This window comes from Podarcis erhardii (genome assembly GCF_964252035.2).
Source record: "Podarcis erhardii genome assembly, chromosome: W".
NCBI lineage: Eukaryota > Metazoa > Chordata > Lepidosauria > Squamata > Lacertidae > Podarcis > Podarcis erhardii.
The window spans coordinates 17313648-17328316 of NC_138506.1; the positions used below are offsets into that span (position 1 = coordinate 17313648).

Genomic DNA, 14669 nt, shown 5'->3' on the forward strand with positions numbered 1-14669 from the left:
GTCTGGCCATATGGGATTGTGAGTGGAGAAGGTGGCGCAGTCTGGATGAGTCCCTCTGTCTTGCTCTTCGGTCACTGTGACCGAGCACCATTTTGGGCCGATCAGGATCTATGGGGAAGGGGATCCACCCAGAAGTTGTGGAGGGAACGGGAAGAGAAGCTTGGTCAAGAGACTGGCTCATGTCAGAAGGAGGCCTGACTGCATCCTTGGCGAAGCCCAGGGCAGGGCAGGAAGGTAGCATTGCCCAGCGGGAAGGCATTCGGAGGCAAATCATCAGCAAGGAGCAGAAAATCCCCTCCCCTTCCCTCAAGAAGACTGAAGAATCTCTAGTCGGCATTCAGGTGAGTTCAGCATCCCAGGTCTCTGGGGTATTCCTGTCCATTACAAAGCTGACTCGAGGCTCCGTCAACTGAGCCCCTACACTCCTTGCGTACATGAAAGGGGCACAGAAAGGATGGGAGGCAGCCTTTTCCTGCAGCAGTTCACTCGCTGGCTGCTGACCCTTTTCCTCCATCACCTGGATGATCCTCTCAAGAGAGGAGAGTTTCCTGCAGAGTCTGGCCAGCTGCTCATCCCTTCTCCCTGCAATCTCCTTCTCCACCTCTTCCACATGATTCAGCAGACACTTTTCTTCTTCTTCTTCTTCCAGGAACTGGCGCAGTTGTCTCAACTTCTCCACAGTCTTCAGCCTCTCCGTTTCTGAGGAGGTCTGAGTGAGGAAGATGGTCAGCCTTCAAAACATCAGCAAGAGAATTATGATTTGAATTGAACTGCTTCCACCCTCTCAGCTCACAAGTCCTCAGGCTTCTCCTTGACTGCTTTTCACATAATAAACAACAATGGGAAAAATAGCTGTTGTCAAAATGAATATTCTGCCTAGAATGCTATTTCTATTCCAGACCATCCCCATACTTAAAGACCTAAAACAATGCAAAGAGTGGCAGAGAGTCTTGGCAAAGTATATCTGGCAGGGGAAAAGGCCACGGATAAAAATGAAAATTTTGATAGATAAAAAAGAAAGAGGGGGCTTTTCTCTCCCGGATCTAAGTCTATACTATGAAGCGGCCTGCATACTTTGGTTAAAAGATTGGATAAAACTGGAGAATAGAGATCTACTGGATTTAGAAGGCTTTAATAATTGGTACGGATGGCATTCGTACCTTTGGTATGGGAAAGTGAAGGTCCACAAGAGCTTTCTAAATCATATTTTTAGAGGACCTTTATACCAATCATGGGAAAGGAATAAAAATCTCCTTGAAAGAAAGACCCCATGGTGGATCTCACCAATTGAGGTTTTAACGGTGAAGAAAACAAACATGGAGGAAAAAAACGCCACCTATGAAGAAATGTTAAGAAAAACAGACCAAGGGCCAAGACTTAGACCTTATGAAGAGATAAAAAATCTATTCACTGGGTGGTTGCAATACCACCAGGTGAATGATTTGCTAAAAGAGGACAAGAAGAAGTTGGGTTTTGATGACAAAAAATCAAAATTCAATGTAGAAGTAATAGAAGGTAAAAACAAAACCCTATCTAGAATCTATGACATACTTTTAGAGTGGTATACAAAGGACGAGGAGGTGAAGGAGGCAATGATTAAATGGGCAATTGACTTTGGTTATAACATCGATTTTGAAAGGTGGCTGGAAGTGTGGAATTGTAACATAAAGTTTACAGCATGTATGTCTCTGAGAGAAAATGTTTGGAAGATGCTATATAGGTGGTACCACACCCCTGTGAAGTTGGCCAAAATGTATAGACTAAAAGATAAGAAATGCTGGAAATGTGGGGAGGTGGAGGGTGACCTATATCATCTATGGTGGACATGCAAAAAGGTGAAAGGCTTTTGGGAATCGGTTTACAATGAGCTTAAAAGAATATTTAAATACACTTTTCCCCAAAGACCCGAAGCCTTTTTGCTGGGAATGACGGGTAAAGATATTAAGAAAGAAGATAGAACGATATTCCTCTATGCCACCACAGCAGCGAGAATTTTATTGGCACAATATTGGAAAGTGGAAACTATCCCCAATATAAATGATTGGCAAATTAAAATGATAAAATATGCTGAGCTTGATTAATTAACAGGTAAATTAAGAGACCACGATGAACAGAAATCTCTGAAAAATTGGAGTAAATACTGGAACTATATTGGAATAAATGCTTAATGTGATTGGCGGGGTCAGAACAAATACTACCAGCGTGTGAATTTAGGCCTATAGATTAAAAATCAAATACGTAATGGAAGCAGATATTCGATACTTACCAAAAGGATGGAAGGAAGTCCAGGAGGCGGTTTCTGTGGGGGTGTGTGTGTTTTTTTAATCTTTTACTGTTTTGTGAAATAGCCAGATTAATCTATCTTTGTATAGTTAGAGAGAGGAAAAAGTTGGCTTGTATATCTTGACTCTTTTTTTTGTTACAATTTTTTCTTTTGTATTTGGTTGTATGTTTGTTATGTGTATAACCTTAATAAAAATGTATTTGGAAAAAAAGAAAATGTATTTATGAGAGTAAAGCACGTATCAACATCTTTATACGAGAAGGTAGCCACCCTAGCATTTGTTGTTGTGTTTTTTTAAAAAAAATAATATTTATTAAAGTTTTGAAGGTTACAAATAAAACAGAAAAACACCAAATTAAACAAAAAACAAAACAATGTATCACATTAAAAAAAGAAAAAAAAGGAATACCATACAAATAAGAAAAAAAGAGAAACAAAAGCAAAAAACACATCAAACCTTCACATAGTATATCTTTCATTTGCTTGTTTCCTTGACCTCCTCCCACCTCCCTTTTTTGTATTCTAATTCAATTAAATATTTCAGCAAATCCTTTCCCTCTTTTTCTCTTTAAAATTAATATATCTATTTGAACTTAAACTCTTAAAACATTTCCACTAGGGTCATAGAAATTTCATTCCACGATTTTTCTCTCCCTCATTAAATTTTACAAAATTTCCAAATATAAACTTTAAATTCCCAATCTTCTTCCACCGTCTCCTCTCCCTGGTCTCGGCCTCTGCCGTCCCTTCTGTCAACTCCAAAAAGTCCATCAACCTGGAGATCTTATATCCGAGGCTCTTAACTCTCCTTCACGTCCCTTCTGCCGGTCTTCTTCATAATCTTTAGTGCTAAAAAGCAGATCTCGGGGGAGCTCCATCCCAACAATGCCTTTATTCCTTCTTAACAGGGCAGCCAGATTTCCATAGTTAAAGCTAGGATCCGGCTAGGCTTCACAACTCCCAAAAGACCCAGGAGGGCTTCCTGCATCTAAAAGGACACGCTGAGGCGTTGGAGGGGTCTCTGGAGTTGAAGGGGACCACAGAAGCCCACAACAGCGTTCCCTCCCCACGGAGAGAAAGCCTGACTTCGGGAGTGATCCTGCGGCAGACGCTCCAAAGAAAAGAGGCGTCTGGTATCTGCAAGCACGGATGGTCCCCCAGAAAAAGCTATCAAAACATAGGTAATTAAGCATAAATCTTACGGCAGCTAGAGGCTTCTTTGAGCTGGAAGCTGTACAAAGGACTGGGAGTTCAACCAAAGCGAATGGAAAGATAGCTGAGATTAACCAGACGCTTAATTAATGCAAGAGAAAGAGGAGGTCAAACCCATTGCATTTTGAAATACAATCCAGGAAAAAACAAGGTGGAGAAGAGAATTACAATTATATTGTTTTACAACAGCTTGCATGGACTGCTGTAATATCAAATCAAGAAAGAAATAAGGGGGAAAAGACTAAAAGGCAAACTATCCCTTTAATATATTGGAGAATGGAGTAATATAGACACCGTAGAAGCAGGGAAAAGATGGCGACGGAGGTAGCAGCCTAACCAGAATCTCCGACTTCAACTAAGCCTTTTACTAGTCTTTAGCCCTTCAAGATCTTAAAACTGCACCTTAAGGACACTAAAGACTATTGGCTGTCTGTCTTGCCGCCTCGTTTTAATTAGTCTACTCTTTTATATTCTTTTATATTCTTTTATACTCTTTTATTGTTTAATTGTTTTACCATTGCACTGTTTATTGATACTCCTACACTGACTCACAACCCTGGAGCTCCCGTGCAATGGATTGGCTTGAAATACAGCCAGAGAAGCAGAGGAAACCGCTGAACTCCATTGAACCTAACTTCGATAAGATAAGTCCAAGAACTCCCCATGAATACTCTCCCGCCCCAAGCTAAGGCTTAAGGTGGGGAAAGGTAGGGGGGCTTAAGGAGGCTTAAGGAGGGAAAGGTAGGGAGGCTTCCTGATCTAACAGCCTGGACTTCCAAACTATACCTCTACCTTTATTTTTACAATAAAGCTTCCAATAAGGGGAGCTTCCAACTTAGGGAATGGTGTTCACAAGGCAGAGTTACAAAGAGCTGGGAATCCCCCTTACCAAAGCGGCTGAACCCTCTACAAGAGGAAGACAGGCAAAAATCTCACATTATTTTAAACCAAAAACAGATAAAATAAGTAATGCTGAGAAACGAGACCCCCATGAATGGTCCATAGATCGCACTAGGTACGGGGAGCTCATGGAAATAGATGAAGAAGGGGTGGGAGTCAATCTGGCAACGGAAATAAAACAAGCTACCAAAGAAAATGAAACCTTAGTGAATCAACCAGAGCTGGAACAGGATCAGGAGTCACGGGAGGAAAGCTCAGTAATTGAGACAAATGAGCCCTCCCAAGGACCTGGGCCCGGGGAGAAGATGGGGTTTCGCACTGTGACGAGGGAGGACTTGGAGGACACAGGAGCCCAATATCTGGACTTGGAATGCCTCCCCTACATATTAACAGGGCTATATAATGATCTGTTAAATGAACAGAAGTTGCAGATAGGCAGAGAATTGGGACACATCAAAGACTTCCTCTCACAAGGCTTGGGCCTACTTACCGTCCTGATTGAAATAACTAGGAGAATAGACAACTTGCATCTATATAAAGTTCCCTCTGATACGGAAGGGGGGGGGCATGTCTTCTTCACCTTCTTCTTCGCTACAATATATCAATTTATTTCCAATTGTCAATGTCAAAAGGGACTAAAATCTATAAAATTCATAGAAAATCAACGTGCCAATTTGCTCAATTTCTCTAGGACTCCATCACACCTCCCCTGTCCTCCATAATCCCTCAAGCAAGGTGTCAAGACCCTAATCCTGTCAAATCACTCTGCCAAGCCTTTCCTCCGGGCAATGCCAGGTGGCAGACTATACATATTTGGACCATTGTCTTCTCATCACCGGTACTCAGGAAGTGTTTATCTGCGCATATCTCCAACTCTGCATATTCCCCCTCCCTCCTCCATATGTTAATCCGTGTAACCCAACCTCTTCTTAATGTATTCATGATGTAATCTGTGTAACCCAACCTCTTCTTAATGTATTCATGATGTAACTGGGATGTATTTTGCACTGTATTCTGGGACATGGAGGGAAGTTTCAAAAGTTTATGTCACCCCTTTCCCACTGTTCAATCTCTTTTTTTTTTTTTTTATAAATATTTATTAAGGTTTTTTTTTAAAATATAAATGCACACATAAAACAATCTTACTTTTATAACAACAAATTCTTCACTTCTTTGGACTCCCTCACGTCCCCCTCTCCCATTTACATCATTAAAAAAAAAATTTTTTCCAAACAAATTATCATGTCCACACATTCCAATATGATTTAACACTTTTTCCAATAAAATTTTTATATTTTCTTTAGTCTCACTTATCATCAAATTTAAATCTAGTTTAGTGGTGGCCAGTTTTTTATAATCTAGCATCCTTCTTAACATTCAAACAAATTACAATGTTTTTGTAAATACATCTTGAATTTCTCCCAGTCTTCCTCCATCTTTTCTTCTCCCAGGTCTCGGATTCTGCCAGTCATCTCGGCCAGTTGCATATAGTCCATCAGCTGCATCTGCCACTCCTCCAGTGTGGGTAAATCTTGAGTTTTCCAATTTTTTGCGATGAGAATCCTTGCTGCCGTTGTTGCATACATGAAAAATGTTCGATCCTTCTTTAACACCTTCTGGCCGACAATACCCAGAAGGAAGGCCTCTGGTTTCTTAGTGAAGGTATACTTAAATACCTTTTTCAGCTCATTGTATATCATTTCCCAGAAGGCCTTCACCTTAGGGCATGTCCACCAGAGGTGGAAGAATGTTCCTTCATTTTCTTTACATTTCCAACATTTATTGTCAGACGAATGGTATATTTTGGCAAGTTTAACTGGGGTCATGTACCATCTATATATCATTTTCATAACATTTTCCTTCAGAGCATTACATGCAGTGAAGTTCAACCCAGTGGTCCACAACCTTTCCCAGTCCTCAAACATAATGTTATGCCCAATATCCTGTGCCCATTTTATCATAGCCGATTTAACCATTTCGTCTTGTGTGTTCCATTTTAGCAGCAAGTTATACATTCTAGATAGTACCTTGGTTTTGGGTTCTAACAATTCTGTTTCTAACTTCGATTTCTCCACCTGGAACCCTAACTTTTTGTCATTTTTAAAAACTTCTTTAATCTGAGCATAATGTAACCAGTCTCGCACCTTATCCTTCATTTTCTCCAAACTCTGCAATTTCCAATTGTCTCCATCTTTTTCTAATAATTCCCAATATTTTGGCCATTTGGCCTCCATATTGGGTCTTTTTCGGGCCTTAGCCTCCAGAGGTGAGAGCCACCTTGGAGTTTTGTTTTCCAATAAGTCTTTATATTTCGTCCAGACATTGAACAGTGCTTTCCTGACAATATGGTTCTTAAAGGCCTTATTGATCTTAACTTTGTCATACCATAAGTATGCATGCCAACCAAAAGCATTGTTAAAACCTTCCAAATCCAGCACGTCAGTGTCTTCGAGAAGTAGCCAATCTTTTAGCCAGCAGAAAGCTGCGGCTTCATAGTACAGCTTTAAGTCTGGCAGGGCAAAGCCACCTCTTTCTTTCGCATCTGTTAATATCTTAAACTTAATTCTGGGCTTTTTGCCCTGCCAGACAAATTTAGATATATCTTTCTGCCACTTCCGGAAGCACTCCGTTTTGTCCACAATCTGTAATGTTTGAAACAAAAACAACATTTTTGGCAATACATTCATCTTAATAGCAGCAATTCGGCCTAACAAAGAAAGCTTCAATTTTGTCCAACTATCCAAGTCTCTCTTAATTTCAGACCAACATTTTTCATAATTGTCCTTAAATAGACTCAGGTTTTTTGCTGTTATGTTTACCCCTAGGTATTTTACTTTTTTAACCATAGTTAGTTCTGTTTCTCTCTGAAACCTTTCCGACTCTGTATCTGTCAAATTTTTTCCCAACACTTTAGTTTTCTGTTTATTTAATTTAAATCCTGCCACCCGACCAAAATCCTGTATCAGTTGTAATACTCTTTTCGTACTAGATTCTGGCTCCTGCAGAGTCAAAACTAGGTCATCTGCAAAAGCTTTCAATTTGTATTGTTTCGCTCCGACCTGAATCCCTTCCACCAACCGGTCCCCTCTGATCAAATTCAAGAGCACCTCCAGAACCGAAATGAATAACAAAGGGGAAATCGGGCAGCCTTGTCGTGTTCCTTTTTCAATTTTGAACTCTTCTGTAACCACATTGTTAACTATCAGTTTGGCCTTTTGTTCTGAATATATTGCGTCAATCCCATTCTCAAACCCCCGTCCCACTCCCATTTCATTCAAATTTCCCTTCATAAATTTCCAAGAAATATTGTCAAAGGCCTTCTCCGCGTCTATGAAAATTAACACTGCTTTTGTATTTATGTCTGTTTGCAAAAGTTCCAAAACGTCAATAATGTTCCTAGTATTTGCAAACATATGTCTACCTGGGAGAAAGCCTGCCTGGTCTTTATGAATTACTTCATTAAGCACTCTTTTGAATCTACTTGCCAAAATGTCTGCAAATATTTTGTAATCCACATTCAAAAGGGAGATGGGACGATAGTTTTTGAGTTGTGTCTTTTCAGCTTCAGATTTTGGTATCAATGTGATAAAGGCTTCCTTCCACGATTCCGGCGCCTTCTTCCCTTCCATAATTTCATTACAGACCTCCATCATTGGTTGGGTCAGATAGTCTTTTAATGTCTTGTAATACTTGGAGGTCAAACCGTCTGGCCCTGGAGATTTGCCCAGTTGCATGTTCTGAATAGCTTGTTCAATCTCTTGTTGTGTTATTTTGTTGTTCAGGATTAATCTGTTTTTTTGTGACAACTTTGTTAATCCATTTCTTTCCAGAAATTGTTTAATCTCAACCTCATCTTGCGGCCCTTGAGTGTATAATTTTTTAAAGTATCTCTGGAAGCACTTTCTAATTTCCATGGGGTTCTGGATATTTCTTCCTTCAATTTCTAGGTTTGTAACTGTATTTAATTTCTGTCTCTTCTTCAACTGCCAAGCTAGCAGTTTTCCACATTTATTTGCCGATTCAAAAGTTTTTTGTTTCATTAATTTAATCTTCCATTCTATTTCTTGGTTTATCAATTTAGAATATTGGGCTTGATATAGTTTAATTTCTCTCAGAATCGGCTGTGACTTCGGGTTTGATCTTAATTTCTTCTCCAATTCTTTAATTTTCTGCAAAATCTTATCTTTCCTTTCATTTTGTGTTCTTTTCTTTACAGTGTTCTGTTGTATCAAGAACCCCCTCATCACAGCTTTGCTTGCGTCCCAGATAGTTCTTTTTTCCACCGTAGTGTTCATATTTATTTCAAAATAGTCCTTCAAGGTTTTTTGGGCCTTCTTGACAATCTCCTGATCTCTAAACAAGCTATCATTCATCTTCCATCTAAAGGAGCCGGTTGGCAATAGTGTCATATCCATCTTCAGCGCATTATGGTCGGAGCAGGTTCAAGGCGAGATTGAACAGTGGGCTCCGACCTGCTCCCACTGTTCAATCTCGCCTTGAACCTGTTGCGCAATAAACTTGGATCTTCTGCAGCTTGCTCCTGTCTCCGGCTGAGCTCATTTTCCTCCGCAGGGACCCGCGGACTTATAGTCCGACGAGCTGGGTGGCAGAGCAGCCTCGCACCCAGATTTTACCGTAACAGTTGGCGCCCCACGTGGGGCTTTGCGTTTCTCCTGTGTTGCTGACCGGGGGCCCTGAAATCTTCAGCCGGCACCGGGCCATTTTGCCTGGGAAGATCCTTTGGACCCCCGGCCATCTTCCGCGCGGTAATCGAATGCCCCAAGAGTTCAGCCAGGGAGCAAAGAGGGATGCAGCCGGCTTATTCATCGATCCCGGGATCATCTTAGAAGACGCGTGAGTATAAGGAAAAGAAAAATCCAGTGCACTGGTGGGAAAGGAGTGGAAATCTCCTGGCAACTGAATTCTCTGCCCTCCTCTCTATCGCTCCTTCTCGCCTGTCTCTTGGTCCAATTGGTGAGAGAGACCGTGGACTGCTGCTCGACCCAAAAGGGGGGTTCTGAGCTCTATCTCTTTCTCCTCTCAAACCCTCCAGTCAGCCGCACCAATTGAGAGTCCGAAAGTAAGACGGAGAGACCCGGCTTGGAAAGACAGCCGACTCTCCGCAATGGGCATCTCAGTTGAAAGCAAGGGGCTGGAGTTCTTCTTCCGAACTTCCCGAGCGCCCTTACAGAGGGGGCAGGAAGGGGTCTTGCTTTCTATCAATGAATCCCAGCCGCACTGGTCGGTGCCACGTAACACGTGTATCGTGCGTGAGCCCGCCTCCAAAAGCAAGGGGGATTTTCGGTTCGAAACTCTATCCAGGGATCACCCGATCTGGCACCGCACGGCGCGGGCATTCAGTAGGGCCCCTTTTCCTGAGATTGTGACGATAGGTAGGAGGTTGCCAGGAGGGATAGCCCATGAGGAATTGGGCGGGATCGGCAGAGTGGAAAAGGACCCCAGGTTATTAAATAGGAAATAGGAAAAGAATAGAAAAGGAACTGAGCGGGTGAAGCTCGTTAAATCGTTAGGAAGAACCGAGTGGGTAGAGCTTGTTAAACCGTTAGGAAGTTGCCAAGCAACAAGGAAAAGGAAAACCCTAAATAGCCCCCTGTACAAGTTACCCAAATCCTAATCAACCCCTCTCTTTCTCCCTTCTCTATCCCAGACACCCCCCCAAAAAAAGAAAAACACAAAAAAGGAACAACAGCAACGCATGCATATATAAAGGGGTACCCAGTCAACCAAGCGTTGTGAGCCCTGCCAGTTTGATTAACTGGTGGTGTGTTTGAAGAGGCAAGGAGGCTCATAAAACCATGTGGAACCTTCCTACTAATTTCACTTAATGAAGCCAAAGGAAGCGGCCCAACTCCTTGCAATAACCAACTAAAGGATGAGAATATATATATGTTTACATGTCTGTTATGTGTGTTGTCTATTCCTTCTGTCTCTGACAGACTGCCTTTCTTAAGTGTACATAGTTTAAACTACAAGCTTCCTTCAAAATTTAAATCTAGGGAAGCCATGGTGGACCTTATCAATCTAAAAACAGAAAAAACAAAAACAAAATGAGAATGAAGGGTGCAAATGTTTGTTATTTGAGAGAGGCTACAAAGAGTCTTCCTCCGAGTAGCTTAAGTGAGGAGTATGATTTTAAGTTGATGGTAGATAATGTTATGTTGCAACCTTTGAGTTTGTGATTCTACATCCATGTTCCAGTCTTTTTCCAGTATTTTGAAATGTGCTGTGAAGAAACTAATGTTTCTGCTGCAAAAGCCTAGTTGAGCCAACTGCTCTCCCAAGCTAAAATGCAGTGTCTGTATTTCATTAAGCACATGCCTATGAAAATAGGTGTTCCTTCTAAGAAAATTGTTAATAAAAGGTAGAAGCTTCGATAGACAACAATTGTCTATCTATAGAGTCCAGTCCTGATATCAGTCTCTAAGATCAGCTAGGGTTTCCTGGCTTCTTATTGGAAAATGCCTTCCCCACTTGTTTCAGTCTCTTTCAGGTCCCCCCCCCCCCCTTCTTACTTCTGTGCTAAGTGAATTTACTCCCGAGTAAGCTTCCTTCAACAAGGGAGGGGGGCACATTCCTATGTATCGTGTTGTTGTTTTTTTTAAAAAAAATCTTAATTAGGCGTACTATTCCTAAGATCTACTAAAAGGGTTCTGTGTAAAGTTCGGTACTTTTATTTTCCTCTTCCTTAGTACATGATAGGAGCATAGGTGTTTCCTTTCCCAGTTGTAAATCTGTACTTAAATGTATATGTCTCTTTGGTAGTACAAATCTTGCCATGAACACTATATTTTAGGGTTGGACTAGATGACCCCAGGGTCCCTTTCAGTTCTCCCAATTTGTGGCTGTGTGGAGGGCCATGTGTCTGCAAGCATGTGATGAGTTGAAATTCAGCCCAACTTTGCTCTTTGTTTTTTTAAAAAACGTGAGAGGTAAAAGCCTTGATGTTTTGAAGCAGAACTGGTGATATCAAGCATTTGAGTGATTACAGTGTTTATCATTTTGTCTACTATTTAAAAACCAGACTTCAAAGTCAATTCAAAGTTTAAGTACATACCAATCCTGTAAATAAAGGGCAGAAAATTTTTGTCTGCAAATGGTAAGGCTGAAATGAATGAGAATATTAAGATCTTATGAATTATGACTCTGGCCATTTTTCCCATATATAAGGGCGCAGCAGATTCCGCGAATGACCAGACTGATGTTAGCCCTTTCCTGTACATAAAGGAGGCACTCAGCTTTGCTTGGGCTGCAATTGCTAGCTTTGGTGAATACTTGAATTGCTGAGGTTGTTTTTGTTTGTTTGTTTGTTTGTTTGTTTTAAAATCTAACCCTATTTTTAAAAATCTACTCCTTACCCTTCCCTTCCTTTATTCTAATTTACCCAAAAGGATACAACGTTTTCAATGGTGTAAAAGGTTTGCTGAAATATGAACTCTGCACATGCACAGAGGTTAGGTCAGCTAAAAAAAAAGGGAAAAAGAGAGAGAGAGAGAGAGAGAGAGAGGGGGGGGGGAAGGAGGGGGGGGAACTCATCCAAATTCCCTTATGTAAAACTTGGAACCACTGAGGAAAATCACCCTTAATTTGTCCTTTGCTCCATGGGCTACGTAAGACAAAAGGGTTAAGTACTGGACCATCAAAGTCAAGAGGTTGCCAAGTTTCAAATCTTAACATGCCAAATTCTTTTCACAGGTAAATATCAAAGCACTCCCCCCCCCCAATGGGATTTAAATCACAGACTTTGTTTGTGTGCATTTTAGGAACAGCATTTCCTGACAGGCTTCTCACATGAAATAATTTTCCCTTTTAACAGGATATGTGAACCTCAATAAAACAAAGTGTTTGTCCCTTCTTTTATCACACAGCAACTTTCTTTCTGTTCTGTGGAACAAATCTGAATCCCTGCTATATTAGTGACTTCCATCTCTTTCTGGCTCTGACACTTTTAAAGTTACAAATAATCTGTTTTCATTTATTTAATCCGTTTTTCCATGATGTCTATGAAATTAATCGAAGCACAACCAAACATTGTTTGTGGAATGGTATTTGTTTACCTTTTGCCTGAGCATTTCTTATTAATTCTGTCATTCTGGCTAGTTCAAGGTACTTGCACAACTTTAAATTGCCATTCATTTTCTTGGTATTAAGTCATTTCCCAGTATTTTGCTATTAACATCCTAGCCGATATTGTCACATCAAGAAACACTCTTTTATTTTCATTGTTACTTCAGATTTCTTAGAATTGTGTGTCTTAGCATTTATTTATTTTTGGTTCCTCATAGGTCATTTTGTGTGTGTGTGTGTGTGTGTGTGTGTGTGTGTTTTATTATTATTTTAACCTTGTATTATTTTTTTACAGTTCTCTTTCTCTACATATGGAGTAATTTTTTATTTAATAATATGGGAGGGAGAAGAAAAAAAAACCAAAGTGAAGGAAAGCAAACAAACTTAGCAGATAATAACAGTAATTATATGGAAATGTGATAATAATATTGAAATGAATAAAATGCTTAATCCGCTAAGATTTTTATTATTTGCAGCTTCCCACGGAAACTGAAGGACATCCTTTTGCCTTTCGCCCCTTCCCTTTTCTAACTCTGTCTTTTAAGTCCCCAAAACCCTGCCCCTTACAGGATATCACTTCTACAAATGTGTTACTACAGATCCAATGAAAAGCTTCGCCACCACGAGACTATTACCTGCAGCAACAACAGACACCAAAGTTTTCAAAGTGGCCACAGCTATCTCTTTCAAAGGATATAGACTGCCGGGGGAGTGGGGCTGACAAAGGGGGGAGGAGTTGAATTGCAAGGACATTTTCTCACTTTTGAACCTCAAGACTGTGCTCCGGCATTGAGAAGATACATGCGTAAAAATATCACAATTGTCTCAAGATATGCAACTGATACTTAATTAGTTTGTTTTGTATTATGAGTTATTACGTAGGAATGTTGAAATGTGTCTGACAGTGTGTAATTATTTCCACAAATGGGGGGGCTATTTTTGTGGCTATTTTTGTGTGTAATTGTTTTTATGTTTAATGTCTTATTCCTTACACCCCAGTGGAGGATCCTCATACATTTTATGCCTTTTAACAGGTCAGGCTATTATGTAGTCCAATGTTTAGAATTAGATAAATTTATAACCACATTTCGTTGTTTCACCTGGTACTCTGCCAACTTCCCTACCCATTTTAAAATGTGCTAAAACTCACTTTACCAAGGAGGAGCTTCAGAAAGGTGTATATGCTTTGGTTTAGCAGGAATAATCCCTTATAGAGTTAAATTGACTTATTTGGACAAGTGCCCCTTAAGAATGGTTTTGCTTTAACGGATTGGTTTGAAAAGTTGAGAACCGTGGGGCAAGATAAATTCAAATTGGACTCTGTGTGAATTGGGCAAGTGTATCCAGGCTGCAATTAGCTTTTTGGTCCTTTAAGTGCAAGTGAGCAACTTCCCATGAGTGCAAGACCAGAGCCTACAATAATAAAACCCCATAGAAAGGCCAAGGCAAAGACATCTCTCTCCTGATATGTCCAAACCTGTGCCAGCTATGGTGAGTGCCAGGCGACATGGTTAAATGAAAGCCCTGAGGAGATTCAACAGGATGTGTTGCTGTATCACTGTCGGTGTGAGACCACAGAAGAGCTACCTTGACACCTGAGAACACAAAAATGGCGGGGGGCAAAGCAAACTGCATTTTTTTTCAGTCAGTAGTGGACCTTCCTGCTAAATGTAAAGCATAGACCATTATTGAACAAAATACAACAGGTGTTCTTTTATGTGATATCCTATATCCAGCTATCTGCACTACTATACTTGCAAATGACCTTAAGAGGCATGGCTTGCAAGTCCCCTTCAGGTTTGCACAAACCCACACATCTGGTACGGTAGATACAAAGTTATTATTTAGTGCATATCTATATAACATATACGTACGTTGTATTGGTCCATGTTGCTCCCTCATTTGCTGCCCTGCTCAACCCACCTCCTTTTCCATTAGGGCCTATTCCCACTCACAGGGCACCCCTACCTTCACCGAGATTTAGGGTGCAGAGAAAAAATTTGCAAGTTCTTACAGAACTTTAATGCAAATCTATCTCCGAATGGGGGACTGATACGGAAGGGGGGGCATGTCTTCTTCACCTTCTTCTTCGTTACAATATATCAATTTATTTCCAATTGTCAATGTCAAAAGGGACTAAAATCTATAAAATTCATAGAAAATCAATGTGCCAATTTGCTCAATTTCC

At 40.6% G+C, this 14669-nt stretch overlaps 1 long non-coding RNA gene across 1 annotated transcript in view; it reads right to left on the minus strand.

The window, feature by feature from the left end:
- Nucleotides 1–12360: 12360 nt before the first annotated feature.
- LOC309333266 overlaps nt 12361–14669 on the minus strand; it is a 117325-nt gene continuing 115016 nt past the window's right edge. Inside the window, exon 2 of the long non-coding RNA XR_014152430.1 lies at nt 12361–13581. This is a non-coding gene — a long non-coding RNA (uncharacterized lncRNA). The remainder of the gene's footprint in view (nt 13582–14669) is intronic.